At 46.5% G+C, this 15588-nt stretch overlaps 1 pseudogene; it reads left to right on the top strand.

The window, feature by feature from the left end:
- Positions 1 to 1449: 1449 nt before the first annotated feature.
- LOC102752791 overlaps positions 1450 to 15588 on the top strand; it is a 34394-nt pseudogene continuing 20255 nt past the window's right edge.

The raw sequence follows: 15588 nt of genomic DNA, 5'->3' as shown, positions 1-15588 counted from the left end.
AGGTGTAAAAGGTTTATGAAAAATAATAATTCCTTCATCAACTATTTATTCCACACCTACTGTGTGCCGGCCCCACTGTGCTCATGGAGCACACAGTTAGCAGCTGGAGAGAGACTGAAAACTCCTGCAAACACAATTATGCCGGTGCTGAGGGCACACTGTTATGGAAGGGCCTGGGTGGTCCCAGAGCCACTTGTGAGGATGGGGTATGTCTGCTTGGACCTAAAGAAGGAAGTGTGTTGATGCGGGTTGGGGAGGCCTGGAGAATTGTGGGGGGTGACTCAGGAGGGACAGCGATACTGACACATTCCAGCAAAGCCCCAAGGAGAGAAGACGTGCGGCTTCTCATGGCAAGGCACCGAGAGGCCAGCTTCTGGAACGAAAGCGGGTGCGGGAAGGAAGGACATGTGATGAGCCCTGACAACCGGGCAGAAGGAAGACCACGCAGAGCCGTGCAGGTCTTAGGGATTCGGGCTTTTATCCTAAAGGGGAAGGAGAGCATTAGCGCGTGAGGAGAGACTGTGACAATCAGATGTGCTTTAGTGGGAGACTGAGAGGCTGTCCCAGAATCCACGGGAGAGATGATGGTCCCTGGTCTTGGCGTGGGCACAGCAGCGATATGGGGTGGCATATGCACTGAGAGGTATTTAAGGAGAAGAATGGAAAGGACCTGGTGATCAACTAAGACTTGGTGACGGGGAGACGGCACGTGGTAAGGAAGAGGCCAGGAGAGGCTGTCATCGCTGACGCCTAGGTTGTGACTGAGTGGGTGGTGGCGGCCTCAGGAGGACACTTGGGAAGACAGGTGTGGGAGTGGGAAGACTGAGCTCCATCTGAGAAAGCACGGAGGTTCGCATGCCGGTGCTGAGATGCCCTGTGGACACGTCCCGTCAACCACAGGGACAGGGAGGGAGTCTGGGAGAGGCCTTTGCTGGAGGAAGGCACTAGAGCAGCCGTGGGCAAACTACGGCCCTTTTATGTGATGACGTTTACTTTGAATTTCTATTAGTTCACACAAACACTCCATCCATGCTTTTGTTCCGGCCCTCCGGTCCAGTTTAAGAACCCATTGTGACCCTCAAGTCAAAAAGTTTGCCCACCCCTGCACTAGAGGGTCCCAGGCATGAGGACAGTCCTGGGAGCCTCGGCGTGAGGTCGCGGAAGGGTGGGGAGAGCGGCATGAGCAGAGGGAGCCATGAGCCCTTGGGAAGAGCTATATGGAAGGAGCCGTAGAGATGAAGGAGCCATTGAGGAGCTGCCCAAATTTAGGTGGGTTGGGGGGAGAGCGTGGGGGGCAAATAACATCACAGAAACAGGGAAAGACAAGGTGTCCGGAGGGGTGATCGGCTGTGTCAAACTTTGGGAAGTTGCTGTTTCCATCTGGATTTAAGGGTCCATTAGACTCAGTGGCAGAGTAGTCTTTGTTGATCTTAGTAAAAATGTAGGCAGATGAGCGACGGCGGCCATCCCCCCCGGGAGAGGGTGCAGGCCTCTGCTCCCAGGGCAGCTGCTGCCGCCGAGCTGTGCTCTCCCTGCTGGACGTGGACGGAAAAGCAGGTGTGGCACCAGGACTGCAAGAGGCGTGAAGGTGGGCGGAGCAGGCAGCCCATTAGGGAGTGGCTGCACGGCACATTTTCTTTTTCTTGTTTTACAGTACTTGTATAAGGGCATACAGACCTCCCGTGGGCTACACGCTAAGGGATCATTCTTTTTTTTAAAATATATTTTATTGATTTTTTACAGAGAGGAAGGGAGAGAGATAGTCAGAAACATCGATGAGCGAGAAACATCGATCAGCTGCCTCCTGCACATCTCCCATGTGCCCGCAACCCAGGTACATGCCCTTGACCGGAATCGAACCTGGGACCTTTCAGTCCGCAGGCTGACGCTCTATCCACTGAGCCAAACCGGTTTCGGCTGAGGGATCATTCTTAGAGTGAAAAGAAGTGTGGAGGCTGAATTGGGAGGTGAGGCGTGCAGAGAAGGACAGCATAGGACACGGGGAATAGAGTTCTTTGGACGTGGTTGACCTTGATCGTGAAGGACAGTCCACGCAGTGCTACCTGGGAACCTGTGCTCAGGGGAAGGTGTGAAAGTGTTGAATGCTGATGGGAAAGGGCTGCAGAGCGGGCAAGATGAGTCATTGGGGCGGCTTGAAGTCCAAGGAGAAGGGGAGGCAGTGGCACCGTGGGGGTAGGCAGGAAGGCGACAGGGGTCCCGTGGGATCACTCTGTCTTCTCTTGGAAGTTAAAGGCGAGGTTGCCAGCGAGAATAAGAGGGCACAGCAGATAGTCAGGGAATGAGGAGTGTGGAGAAGGGTTGGAATGCATTTCGAAGAGCTTTTTACTGAAGTAAGTGTGGTCGAGGCCCGAGGAGCTCAGAGCCTTGAGTATTCCTCCACTTTGCAGGTCAGCAGTCAGTATTCAGGACCCTGGACACAGCTAGCATTATCCTCAAGATTCTAGAGATCGGTTAAGAAAATTCTATTAGTCTTAGGAGAAAATTAGTGATTGCAATGGAGTATATAAGTATTAATTACCATGAAGGTAGCTTTTGATTGATTATATAGGATTATGCTTAACACTTAAAAATATACATTATATTTTTAAAATATCTTATAAACTTGCCACAATTTTATGTCAGGCCCATAATAAGAACGTTCTTTTTAATCAAAGTAACGTTTAAGTAGGTCTTGCTGCCCATCCTTTTGCTGTAGTGTACCCACTTTGTGTCATCTTCTAAACCATCTAATAGTGTGTTGTTATACATCTATTCTGTAAAAGATAGATGTTTTCCAGACCCTGCTGAATAAATCTCACTGATAAAACAATACCACAGTCTTCTCCCGATATGCTAATTAACTTTGCCTTTATTTAACAACCAAAGCTAGTAATGTGCACTGAGTCTTAAATTGCCCTATTTATCACCATAACACTCCGAACGATCAGTGATGCTCATCATTCTATAAAGAAACTGAGACAAATTGCTCAAAATTAACGACTAGCAAAGAACACAACGAGGATTGGACCCCTGTCTTCGGATCCTTCAACTCAAATGCATTTCACTGTATGAGTGCTTCTTAGTGGCGTATGAAGAACCACTGTTTCTTTTGGAGAGCTCTGTGCTTGAACATAATTTTACATAAATTATTAAATTAAAAGTTAGTTGATTTAAATAAAAGCAATAGTAACAAAGATGGTATGCAGATTTGACAAAACTCATGAAGACACATATACATGGGTGGAATGTTCATAATCAGTGAACAAATGGGCAAAAACCAGGGCTCACTCTCCCCTGTGGAGATAAAGGATTAGGCCAGAGTGGCTGTGACATTAGCCAGGGTAATAAAGAGGAGGGCTTCCTTTAACAAAAGCTGACATTAAAGTCCAACTCCCTCCCACTGACAAAATCAACCAAAGGGGAAATGATATTACAAAACGACCTTTACTGTGGAGACGTCTAAATAATAGTTATAGGAACCATTTATGTTTCTGGTACCAGTGCTTTTCTCTGAGCTCTTATAGGATAAATCATATAATCCTTTCACTACCTTGTGAGGGAAGTACATTTATTCATCTAACTTTTCAGATGAGGAAGGATAGTCAGAGTAAAAGCTATTATCAAGTTAATAAACTAAATGCTCAGGTTCACGAAACAGCAAGTCCCACTGAGGACAGCACAGAATAAACAACCATTTCAGGTCCTGTTCCCCCTTTTTCCTCTAGAATAAGAGTCAGGAGACGAAGATTCTGACCCTGGTTCCACCACCAGCCGAGTCACAGCCCTCAGACAAACCTTTTAGATTCAAGGCCTTGGTTTCCCACACCCTCGACATAAAATGTTCGAATTTGGTGACCCCCAACATCCCCGTTATTTCTCATATTGTATACATTTACTCTTCAAGTCGCTAATCTGTATCATGTCAGGAATGCGTAGATTGCATAAGTCAGGTGCATCATTGAGGAACTCCCTCGGAAATAAAATATTGTTCACAGTTGTTCTGACAGAGCACCGATCACGCCCATTGTGAGAGGAGGAGCCTGGGCCAACTGGCCTATTTCAAGCAATTATTAAAGCAGAGCCCTTTAAGGGACAACCCCAAAAAGCAGCCTCGAGCAGCTGGCTGTGGGAAATACGAGGTCATCTCCTCCTTAACGAGTTTACAGACCACTGAGGAAATGGACCCAACCCTGGAAATGTAAACTGCTGGTCAAAGGGTGGGGGTTGGAAAGGCCCTTCGACCCCATCCAGTCACAGATTCACAGGACGTGGGCCCGAGAAGGACCTTGGAGGCAAGTCCACTCCCTGCCCTCCCTGCATCACCCTGGCTCGCGTGGGCCAATCGAGCCAGCAGGGTGAGCGCCGTGGTCTGCGACGAGTTAACAACCAGCAGGGAGGGATTGGAACTCCATTCGGGGCCACAGGAGGCCAGTTGAATTGAAGTGGAGAATTGGGGTTTGGGTTTGAGGTGGCTGTGGAGGCTTCTCTGTGTCACTCCAGCACAGAGAACCCATAAATGGTGCTGGTGGGAGGGAGCGGGCAGCAGGAGCACCGCCGTTAACAAGGAGAGCAGGCCCGGCTCTATGCGCCAACGCCGGGCAGTCAGCGGGCAGTGAGAAGGGCAGCGAGGTGTCCAGGGGCGTGTGCGTGGGAGTGAGAGTGTGTGCGCGCATGTAAACGCGTGGCATTTCTCTGGACGGGTGAATGAAAGCCCGGTTAACCTGGTTGCGGTGTTTCCTGCGGGAAGGGAATTACGGGGCCCAAGCGTAGGCATGGGAGTTGGATACATTTTTCATTGTAAGTTCTTTTGAATATTTTGACTTTGGGAGCTTTTGCATGTACTGCTTAGTGGTGGATTGGCCAGTATATTTTCTTGGGTGTAATTATTCAATTTTAGTTGACATGCAATATCATATTCCTTTTGGGTGTGCAGTACAGTGATTAGACATTCATATAACTTACAAAATAAGTTATGGTTTCCTAAGAAGATATTTTTGCCAAGTCTGGAAAGCTTTTTAAAAATTAAGTAAAACATTTTTGTGTTATAAATAGTACCTCTTAGTAGAGCAGTCATCTGCCTTCAGGCAATAAGATCAAGGCTGATTTACAGCTCCCGCCTCACTCGTATCCAGGAACGGGCAGAGGGGGCGCAGGCCTGGCATCAAGCACGGACCTCGCCCTGGCGCCCACTGCGAGGGTGACTGTGACTGGGCAAACGGTGCCAGACTCTGCCGCCCACGGCTGGGGGGTGTGCTGCCAATTAAAGCAGCTCTGCTTTCAAATGCCTTCGAGAGGTGCTTGCAGGAAAGGGGGAAGAGGCCGCACCCAGCGGTCTGACCGGCCTTGACTCTGGAACAGTCTGGGCCCACAGCCCGTCCATCCTGATCGAGCGGGACGGGGGAGTCGCCGAGTCCGGGCACGAGTGCTGTCCCCGGGAAAGCCAGCCGGCCGTGCTGGTGGTACAGGAAGATGTCTCCGAGCGTTGTGAGCGGGTCCGCAGCCTCGGAACTGCATATTTTAGCTAATTTTTTATTTTCTAGAGAGCAAAAAAGCACCTTCCCAGGGGCTGTCTGCAAGTCACTCTTTAAGCCCTTTGGTGACCACCTGGTCCGTTCGGTCCTCCCGGGCCATCCTGAGTGTGTCCAGGCTCCGGGGGACGAGGTCACACTGGTGTGCCCACTCAAGGGAGCTTCGGCAGCGCCTTTCCGCGGGCCCGCTGCCTTCAGTCACAGCAGGGGTTCCAGCCACTGCCAGAGCCCAGGGAAATGCAGGGACCTGGAACCGCCCTGCCCCCAGCCCCTGGGGCCGTGCAGAGCCCAGGAGCCGCAGCGCAGAGAAGGGGGAAATGGGGCAGGCGTGGAGGAGGCCAGCGAGCAGGAACCAGCTCGCTCACGGCCTGCAGGCCGCGGGGTAGATTTGGAGTCTGCTCGGAGGCGAAGCTCGGCCCAGGTCTGTGCGGGCTTTTCCTGGGCCCCCCGGCCACAGCGTGGGGCCTGGATGGCAGGGGGACAAGTGGGTGGGTGTAATCCACTTAGAGAGATTTTGTAGTCACTCAGCCAGTTCGGTCTGGGAGAGAGACGGTCGAGTGAAAGGGCAGTGGACAGGGGCGTCCAGGAGGCTGAGCCAGTTGGGAGATGCTGGGTTCTGGACGAAGGCCGTCTCTGGCGGGGTTTTGTGAATCATTGATTCATAGCCTGCTGTGTCCTAAGGGGCTGGGCTCCCGCATTATAGCGCAGTCACGGAATCTGTTGTGCGTCTTCCTAGCTTGAAAATACCGTTCGGAAGAAATTTTATGTCATATTGAGAAACCCAATCACCAAGTGATATGCACAGCGATTGATGGCGGAACCCCAGCCAGGTGGGCGGGGCCTCCTCTGCTGGGCGATTGATCTGGGCCTCCCCCCAACCCCCCACCCCCGCAATCAATCATCCCACAGAGGGAGGCCCAGGCCAGCCAAGCGATCACACCCTACGCCTGTCACCCGCAGAGGGAGGCAACCGGTGGCAGGGGATGGGGGTGCAGCGTCACACAGATGGCAAGCAATGGGGGTGGGGGGCGCGGGGGCGGGGCCAGCTGCCGGCAGCCAGGGGAAGGAAAACCCTGATAGGCCCTGATCGCTGGCCAGGCCTAGGGACCCTACCCGAGGGGCCCCGGATTGGGAGAGGGCACAGGCTGGGCTGAGGGACACCCCTCTGTTCCCCACCCCACCCCCATGAACGAATTTTGTGCACCGGGCCTCTAGTGTAGAAATAAAGTTGAAAAGGGCAAGTATTGATTTATAGAAAACTTTTGCTAGTGCTTAAAAAAAAAAAGATTTAGAGGTGTGTTGTAATTTAGTTATTTACCTGTACATGTGTGTAGGTATATGTGTGTGTAGGTGTGTATATGTAGGTATGTGTGTATAGGTATGGCCGTTTGGAGAATCTGATGGACCTTTCATGTTTTTCCTTCTTAATCCCTTAAGGAAAAAGCAACACAATATCACCGTGATGTGTGCGGAGAAGAAAACGACACCATCGGTACAAAATAGGTTTGGTCACTAACGTGTGAACGCAGCTGAACCGTGAGTTGAGTCTGGACAAACTGGGCTGGACCTCCCTCCACCTTCATTTTTTTTTTTTTATTTCAGAGAGGAAGGGAGAGGGAGAGAGAAAGAGATAGAAACATCAATGATGAGAGAGAATCATTGATCAGCCGCCTCCTGCACACCCCCTGCTGGGGATTGAGCCCACAACCCGGGCATGTCCCCTGACCGGAAATAGAACTGTGACCTCTTGGTTCACAGGTCAACTCTCAACCACTGAGCCACGCCTGCCGGGCCTCCACCCACTTGATTCTGAGAGGTGGGGCCACATGCCTCTGGGCTCTACCTCTTTCTATTGGTTGACTCGTTGAACACTACAGCACTAGAGCCAGGGGTCCAAATTCGAGACCCCCTCTGAGCAGCTGCTTACTCTCAAGAGTTTTGGCTAAATGCCCAGTTCCCTCTCCAGGGAGCCCAGACTCCCACAAACGTTGTTCCCGTGCAGTGACTGCCAGTGCCGAGCCCTCCATCTGACCTCTCCTCCTGACATGGCTTTACCAGTAAACTGCTGGCAATGAGGTGGTTTATCTGGTTTTATTGCCCTTAATTTTATTACCTGCCCAATATAATCTTGGCTCGAGCTCCCCTGCTTGGAGGCACGGTGAAAGCTTTCTGTCTAGGAGAGCCCCACCCAAGAAGAGATTTTTGCTTTCTGGGTTGTGGGCTCAGGCCAGGCCCATGGGCTGAGGCTCTGGTCCCTCTAGCAGTCTAACTTAGAAGTTCACGGCCCTTCTAGAATCTTCTTTCCTGGCCTAGGTGGAGGCAGAGACAATCCAGAGGATGGATGCTCAACGAGTCAACAAATAGAAAGAGGTAGAGCCCAGAGGCATGTTGCTCCTTCCCCCGAGAGTATCAGAATCTGTATGGGATTTGACGCCTTCAGCACGAACCACTCAACTATTCGTGGTGGTCGTGGGGGGAAGACGCCCACAAGCCAGCGTCGGCTGCAGCTGAGCCCTGGCACATCCCTGCCAGCAGTGCCTCAGTGTCCTGCTAAGGCTAAGGGCGGGGGGCGGAGCAGAGGGCAGGTGGAAAAGGAGGAAGTGCAGTCTGGTTAGTGAGGAAGGGCGGAGCCCCCTTCCTGGCTCAGCCCGACCTGGCTGTCCTGCGATTTCACTTCCAGGAGTGAAATCTGTCCCTCCCACCCACCCCCTGGCCTTCGCACCCTCTCGTGCCTCACCCACAGGTCACGCTTTCACAGGCACCTTTACGCCCATAGAGAGAGCTGCTGCCTGACACCTTTTCTTTACATCCATGTAATAAAACACTTTGGGTGCTGGTGCCTTATGTCAATTTGATTTCACTCCTGCTGTTGTTTCTTGAGGTCTCATGGAAAGTTGGTTTTCTCTTCCTCCTTTGCTACCCTGCCCCTGCCCCAGCCCCACCCCCATCCTGAATCTGCTGCTGGTCTGACCATCGCCACAGGCCAGGAAAACATGGGTGGCAGGGGCGGTCTCTGCTGGCACTGTGGGGGCTGAGCCTGGAGAGTTCCGGGGGCGGACAGGTAAGCAGGGTGTGGCCCACAGACCTCCTCAAAAGGCTGCAGACGCTTTAAAAAAAGTTATGCTGAGGATACTAAGAAATACTCGTTCTGAGTAAGAACAGTATGTGATGCTCTGGAAAACCCACCAAGGAACATGCTAGTGATGCCCAACTAGGGCTGTCTGGTTCCGTTCGCTCTTTGTTTTCGAGGGTGTGCACATTTCTTGTACTTCCATGTGCGTGAGGGTTTTCTGGGAGGGAAACAAGAATTATATGATTACCTCTGAGGAAAGGGTGTGCGAGGGGCAGCTTTTTGGGGTTTTTTGTTGTTGTTTTTTTTAAAAAATATATATTTTATTGATTTTTTACAGAGAGGAAGGGAGAGAGATAGTCAGAAACATCGATGAGAGAGAAACATCGATCAGCCGCCTCCTGCACATCCCCCACCGGGAATGTGCCCGCAACCCAGGTACATGCCCTTGACCGGAATCGAACCCGGGACCCCTCAGTCCGCAGGCCGATGCTCCATCCCCTGAGCCAAACCGGCTTCGGCAAACTTTTTGTACATTTCTGTACTGTTTAAATTTTTTACTCTAGTGTATGTATTGCCATAACAGTAAGAGCGCCATAATGTAAGAATTTTATAACTTTTTAAAGAGAAATAATTTTCTGTCCCTCGGTGATTTTCCAAGAACCATCAGTATGCTCTAAATGGAAATTTGAGGCTGAATAATACAGAAAATTCTGTCTTAACTGATCGCTTGAGCATCTTACAATAATGCCATTTTGAACACTTATCAAATGCCATGACAGTTGTCTTTGCTTTAGATGTACTTAATACTTATCATCATCAAGGGAGGTAGCTTTGCAACCCCTAGTTTCTGAATGTGGAACAGCCTTAGAGAGGTTACATAGTATTCACCAGCTCACAGTTAGCAAGTGCACGGAAGCCGACCCCTTTGAGGGGCAGGGTACGCGTCCGCCTCGCTACCACCGAATCCCCAAATCCTAGCCAAGTCCCTGGTGCGATGGAGGACACAGACATGTTTATGGAATACACAAGTGATGTCTAATGTAAGCCCTCTGCCCTTAACCACATGGACTCCCCTCAGAGGGTAGACAAAGGCCCTGTGTCACACCCTGGCAGGGGCAGGCTCAGGTCCTGGATCCAAGAGGCATGGGAAGAGCCCCAAAACCTAAGGTGAGCCCTCCTCTCTGAGCACTGTACTTACTGCCGCTGGTTCCTGCTCGGGCCGCACTCCATCCTCACCCTTCACCTCCTGGGCCATAAAGGACATTTTTGTTTTTCCTGACTGACAGGACCCTCGCAGTCCACTGAGCCATTCACTCATTAAGTACTTACTGAGCACCTACCAGCGCCAAGGCATCGAAGACTTAGCAGTGGAAAACATAGGTATGGCCACTGCCTACCCTTAGTATCTGTCCTAAAGGAGGCAACAGACAAACGAGGAATAAAAATTAATAAATGAGAAAATATCAGGTAGTTTAAGTATTTTAAAGAAAAACATGGTGCCACAAATCCTGATGATTATTATTATGAAAAAGGTAATATTTATTTTTCTAAATTCTGTTTTAAAGTTATTGGATGCAAAGATGTATTTAGAGCCTTGCCTCACTCCATAAAAAATTAACATAAAGTGGATCAGAGACCAAAATGTAAAGGTGAAACCTATAAAACTTTTAGTGGACAACATCGGAGAAAACAATCTTTGTCAATTTGACTTAGGCAAAGATCTCTTAAATATAACACCAAATGCAAATACATTAAAGAAAAATTGAGAAAATTTTTGTGTTTTAAAATACACCAGTAAGAAAATAGGAAGATAAGTTGAAGACTGTGAGAAAATATTTGCAAATCATATATTTCAAAACAATATTTTTATCCACAACATATAAGAAACTCTTACAGTTCAATAGTAAGGAGAAAAAATCCAATTTTTAAATGGGCAAAAGATTTGAATGTATGTTTCACTAAAGAAGATATATGAATAGCTAATAAGTTCATGAAAAGATGCCTATCATCTTTAGTCATTAGGGAAATGCAAATCACTTGTAATACCACTACAAAGGCTATAATTTAAAAGACAGATACCCATACTGAGACACAGAAATTGTCAAAGTTAAAGGCAAGGAGAGAATCTTAAAAGCGGCAAGTGAAAAATAGCATGTTATGTACAAGAGAACCCCTTTAAGACCATTAGCAGATTCCTGTTGTTGTTGTTAGTCCTCACCTGAGGATATTTTTTCCCATTGCTTTTTAGAGAGAGTGGAAGGGAGTGGGGGGCAGAGAGAGAGAGAGAGAGGGAAACATCAATGTGTGAGAGAGACATTGCCTGGTTGCCTCCTGCACGTGCCCTGATGAGGAATAGGGAGCCAACCTGCAACCAGGTATGTGCCCTTGACCGGTAATCGAGCCTGTGACCCTTTGGTATGCAGGCCAATGCTCAAACCACTGAGCAACACCAGTAAGGGCCATCAGCAGATTTTTCAGCAGAAACTTTGCAGGCCAGGAGGGAGTGGCATGATATACTCAAAGTGCTGAAAGAAAAGAAAAAAACTGCCAACTAAGAATACTCTACCCAGCAAAATTGTCCTTCAGAAATGGAGAGATGATAAGTTTTTCAGACAAGCAAAAGTTGAAGGAATTCAGGATCACTAAATTTTCCTTAAAAGAAATATTAAAGGGCCTTCTCCAGCTGAAACAAAAGGACACTAATTAATAAGGAAAACATATGAAATTACAAATCTCACTGGTAAAGGTAAATATTTATTAAATTTGGAATACTCTGATGTTGTAGTGGTGGTGGGTAAATCACTTATATATTTAGTATGGAGGTTAAATAACAAAGCATTAAAAATAACTGTAGCTACATTGATTTATTAATGGATACACAAAGTAAAAAGAGATAAATTTAGACATGAAAATCGTAAAATGGGGGGAGAGTAAAAATGTAGAGCTTTAGTATGTGGTCAGAGCTATAAGTTTAAAATAGACTGTTACAAATATAAGATGCTTCATGTAACCCTCACGTTAACCAAAAAGCAAAAATCTATAGTAGGTACACAAAAGATAAAGGGATCTACGCATACCACTACAGAAAATTATTAAATAACCTAGTATTTGAGCAAGACAGAAACAAAAGAACTACAAAACAGCCAGAAAACAATGAATGCAATCAAATAGTAAGTCCATCCCTATCAATTATTACTTCAAGTGTAAGTGGACTAAATTCTCCAATCAAAAGACATAGAGTGGCTGAATGGAGAATGAATACATAAATAAATAAACAAGACCCAAGTATATGCTGCCTACGAGAGACTCCTATCAGCTTCAAGGACACACACAGACTGAAAGCGAAAAGATGGAAAAAGATATTACATACAAATGGAAACCGAAAGAAAGCTGGGGCAGCTATACTAAGTCAGACAAAAGAAGCTTTACGCCAAAGGCTATAGTAAGAGACAAAGAAGGTCATTATATAATGATAAAGGGGTCAGTCCAACAAGAGGGTATAACATTTGTAAATATTTATGCACCCAACATAGTAGCACCGAACTGTATCAAGGCAAATATTAACAAACCTAAAAGGAAAAATAGCCACAAAATAATAGTAGGGAACTTTCATACCCCACTTTCAACCATGAAAAAATCATTCAGACAAAATTAATAAGGAAACTTTGGACTTAAACTACGTGTTAGGTCAGGTAGACCTAACAGACATTTACAGAACATTCCACCCAACAGCAGCAGAACACACATTCTTCTCAAGTGCACACGGAACACTCTCCATGGCCGATCCTATGTCAGCCACAAAACAATTCCTAATAAATCAAAGAATCTTTAAATCATATCTTTTCTGACCATAATGATCAGCTACATTTATTCTTTTTAGAACTATTTTGACAAGTAAATGAAGAATTCAGAAATGGTTCTACATCGTGATTTTTAAAATATATTTTTATTGATTTCAGAAAGGAAGGGAGAGAGAGACATAAAAATATCAATGATGGAAAGAATCATTGATTGGCTGTCTCCCACACACCCACACTGTGATGGGGCCCACAACACGGGCACGTGCCCTGACCAGGAATCAAACCATGACCTCCTGATTCATAGGCCTACACTCAACCACTGAACCATGCCGACTGGGCTACACCATGACTTTTGAAGGAGGATTTTGTCTGATTATTTAATATAGTTTCCAGAAAGTACAAAGAAATTCAGTTGTTAATTGGAGGGTCATCTCACTCACTGAAAAAACACATTGGTTTCATTGTAAAAAGTAACAGAGTATAGGCAAAAACAATAGGGCAAAAAAGCAATAGCATCCTATTTCTACTTGATTTTTAATCTCCCTTTAAAAAAATTACTCATACCCTGAATAGCCAAAGCAATCTGAGGCATCACTCCCCCTGATTTCAAACTATACTGCAAGAATATAGTAATCAAAACAGTATGGTATTAGCATAGATCAATGGCACATATATAGCCAGTTAATTTATAAAAAAGGAACCAGGAATATGGAATAGGAAAAGGACAGTCTCTTCAATAATGGTGTTTGGAAAACTGGACAGCCATGTGCAAAGAATGAAGCTGGACTATTATCTTACACCATAAACAAAAACTAATTCAAAATGGGTTCAAGACGTGAATGTAAGACCTAAAGCCACAAAACTCCCAGCATAAAGGAAACATAGGCAGCAAGCTGCTTGCTATCAGTCTTGCAGCGACTTTTATGGGTTTGAGACAAAGAGCAAAGGCAACGGAATTAAAACAGACAAGTGAGACTACATTAAACTGAAACGGTTCTAGTTTAATGCAGAAAAGGAAACTATCAGCAAAATGCAAAAGCAACCTACGGAATGGGGGAAATGTTAGCAAATCATACCTATGATGAGGGGTTAATATCCAAAGGATATGAAGAACTTGATAGCAATAAAACAGAAAAACAAAACACAAACAACCCCCGCCCTGGCCGGTTTGGCTCAGTAGATAGAGTGTCGGCCTACAGACCGAAAGGTCCTGGGTTCGATTGTGGTCAAGGTCACGTACCTCGGTTGCAAGCTTCTCCCCGGCCTGGACCCTGGTCAGGGCACATGCAGGAAGCAACCAATCGATGTGTTTCTCTCACACCAATGTTTCTCTGTCTTTTCCTCTCTCTTCCACTCTCTCAAAAAACAAAACAAAGAAACAAACAAGCAAAAAACAACCCTCCCCCAAATAATCCAATTTTACAAATGGGCAGAGCACCAGAATAGACAGTTTTGCAGAGAAGACATTGCTATTTTAAACTGTTCAATATCAGTAATCATCAGAGAAATGCGAATTTTAAAAAACTGGGCAGAGGCTCAGAATAGACATTTCTCAGAAGAAGACATACAGATGGCCAATAGACAAATGGAAAGATGCTCAAATTAAAACCACGATGAGCTAACCCCTCACACCTGTCAGGATGGCTATCGTCAGTAAATCAACAAACAACAAGTGCTGGTGAGGATGTGGAGAAGAGGGAGCCTTGCGCACTGCTGGTGGGAATGCAGACTGGTGCAGCCACTGTGGAGAACAGTATGCAGTTTCCTTTAAAAATTAAAAAGAGGACTTTTGACCCAGCAATTCCACGTCTGGGTATTTATTCAAAGAAACCCAAAACACTAATTCAAAAAGATAGACACAGCCCTCTGTTCATTGCAGCATTACTTACAATAGCCAAGATATGGAAGCAGCCGATGTTTGTCAACAGATGGATGGATAAAGAAAATGTGATATCACACACACACACACACACACACACACACACACACACACACAATCTACCACAAAAAGACAGACAATGACGTAAGTTGGCCAGAATATAAAGATAGGCACATATATATTCTGGTGCCTTCATATCTTGTTGGTGAGAATGTAAAATGGTGCAACCATTTAGAAAATCATGGCAGTTTCTTAAAATGTGAAACATTACCACAGGGTCCAGCAATTCTGTTCCTAGGCATCTCACCCAGAGAAATGAGAGCACATGACCACAGGAAGACTCGCACTTGGAATGTTCTCAGCAGCATCATTCATAATAACCAAAAAGTAGGAACAGCTCCAAATGCCTGTCAGCTGGCGATTAGGTGAACACAGCGTGGTGCGGCCGCATGATGAACACTACTCGGCAGTACAAGAAGGAAATAATGATTGTACAGCAGGGAGGAACCTCAAAAACATTGCAAAGTGAAAGAAGCCAGTCACAAAGGACAAGGATTGTATAATTCCATTGATATGAAATGTCCTTTTGAATAGTCACATTTTTAGAAACAGGAAGTAGACCCGTGGTTACCTGGGGTTTGAGGTAGGAATGGAAATAATGGCAGATGGGCAGTGAGATCTTCACCAGGTGACGGCAAAATTCTAAAACCAGATTATGGCGATGGTTGTACAAATTAATCAGAGACAATCGTATATTTAAAGGTGGTGAATGTCATGGTCTGTTGCTGTACCTCAGTGAAGTTATTAAGGAAAAAGATGTATGGGCTTTGGAGCAAGATAGCACAGTGAGTTCACTCTCAGAACAAACCCCATCGCTCAAGAGCAAATTAAAAAATTTCAAAGTAAGAAGTTATTAGAAAAGTCTTTTTAATTTGTTATAAAATCCTGTCTTTGTTTTAAAGAGTTTACCAAGTAGATCTCAGTAAAAATTTCATCTTGAAGTTTCATCCAGTCACTCACTAGATAAATGAAGAGCTCTTCGTTGGATTTGCCGCTCTATTTTCTTGGTGGAGAGAGAGGAGAGCCCTGTGAAGGAACGAGTTGGGCTTCTGAAGTGGCTCCTCTCCTTCTACCTGAGTGGCAGCCTCTGGCCTTAGGGATGGGCGTTGGCTCTGCTCTCTTCCCTCCCTCCCTGGAATGGCCCGTCCCTTGGTTTACTTTCTTGGTTGGGTTTGCCCTTAGTTTTCCTGCCCCACCTCCTTCTCTACTGTCCCTCCAGCCTCTTCTGCCTTCCCTTCTGCTGCTGCC

The sequence above is a fragment of the Myotis davidii genome, unplaced genomic scaffold (assembly GCF_000327345.1).
Source record: "Myotis davidii unplaced genomic scaffold, ASM32734v1 scaffold452, whole genome shotgun sequence".
Classification (NCBI taxonomy): Eukaryota; Metazoa; Chordata; class Mammalia; order Chiroptera; family Vespertilionidae; genus Myotis; species Myotis davidii.
Note: the sequence above shows the minus strand (reverse complement) of the source record. Positions and strands in the feature narration are given on the sequence as shown.